Genomic DNA, 1,593 nt, shown 5'->3' with positions numbered 1-1,593 from the left:
TGAATGGGATACAACACATCCCAACAATTCCAAGTCTCTCAACTTTCCTCTTCCTGATTTCTCACCATGCCTGTACTCCCCCCCCCCCCCAGGGCCTTTTCTGATTTATCTCTGCATGCTAACAAGAGAGGTGTGGCCTCCAGACTGACTTGATTGATTGCTGCTGGGGCTTCCTGCAAATATTTGCATAATCAGGGGAGCATGGCTGTCTCCTCCTCACAGTAGGCTTGCTAGGGTTAACCACTTTGTTGTATTCCATTAGGGTGAGTAGATTTCATTTTTACACACTTCCAGCGCATATTGCATGGCTGAATCGGGACTTCTAAGCTCTGTCGTTAATTGATCCTGCAGATCCAGGCTGAATGCAGGATATAAAAGTGTGGTCTTACATTGCCATCCATTGGGATACCTCGGTCAGTAGAGCATGAGATTCTTAATCTCAGGGTCGTGGGTTCAAGCCCCCACATTGGGCAAAAAGATTCCTGCATTGCCGGGGGTTGGACTAGATGACCCTTGTGGTCCTTTCCAACTCTAAAATTCTATAATATTCCAGGAGTTTGAGATAGTCTTGTAAGAAACTGTTTCTGGTCAGCAGAGCTATGGGGAATGGAGAACTGTGCTTCATTTGCAGTGTAACAATTCCACCATAGGTATTTGTAAGTGGTTAAAAAGAAAGAAGAGAAGTGTTGGACATTTGGCTTCGTTTGCTTAGACGAGACATGGGGGGCAGAGGACTATGAGGTGATTTGTTTTCCCATCTCCCCTTTCACTGGTTAAAAGCCCCCACTACAGAGCCTAGGGCTTGCCAATCAGAAGGTTGGTGGTTTGAATCCCCGTGATGGGGTGAGCTCCCATTGCTCAGTCCCAGCTCCTGCCAACCTAGCAGTTCGAAAGCACGTCAAAGTGCAAGTAGATAAATAGGTACTGCTCTGGCGGGAAGGTAAACGGCTTTTCTGTGTGCTGCTCTGGTTTGCCAGAAGTGGCTTTGTCATGCTGGCCACATGACCCGGAAGCTATACGCCGGCTCCCTCGGCCAATAACGTGAGATGAGCGTCGCAACCCCAGAGTCAGTCACGACTGGATCTAATGGTCAGGGGTCCCTTTACCTTTACCTATAATATGTAAAGGTAAAGGTTTAGAGGGTTAAAGACGCTCTGAAGGCAAATCTTTAAAATGTGTAGCATAAACACTGACAACTGGGAAACACTGACCTGAGAGCGCTCCAATTGGAGAATAGTCTCTACCAAAGACATCATAGACTTTGAAGTTGCATGAACTCAGGATGAAAAGGAGGAACGAGCTAAGAGGAAGGCACGTTTGGCAAATCCTCACCGTGATCAACTCCCGCCCAGAAACCTATGTCCCCACTATGAAAGGATTGGCCTCCACAGTTACTTAGGGACACACTCTAAAGACCATATTCATGGAAGACAATCTTACTGGGTTACGAGTGATCACCAAAGAGATGTACCGTAATCTAGAGGCTTCAAAATCCTTGGCACTTCGTCTTGTTGTTGATTTGTGTTGGTTTCAAATGCACTTTGCAAAAAGACGACAGCAGCGGCAATAAATAGAAGCAGCAGAAGAGAATGG

This window comes from Zootoca vivipara, chromosome 12 (assembly GCF_965207765.1).
Source record: "Zootoca vivipara chromosome 12, rZooViv2.hap1.1, whole genome shotgun sequence".
NCBI lineage: Eukaryota > Metazoa > Chordata > Lepidosauria > Squamata > Lacertidae > Zootoca > Zootoca vivipara.
Note: the sequence above shows the minus strand (reverse complement) of the source record.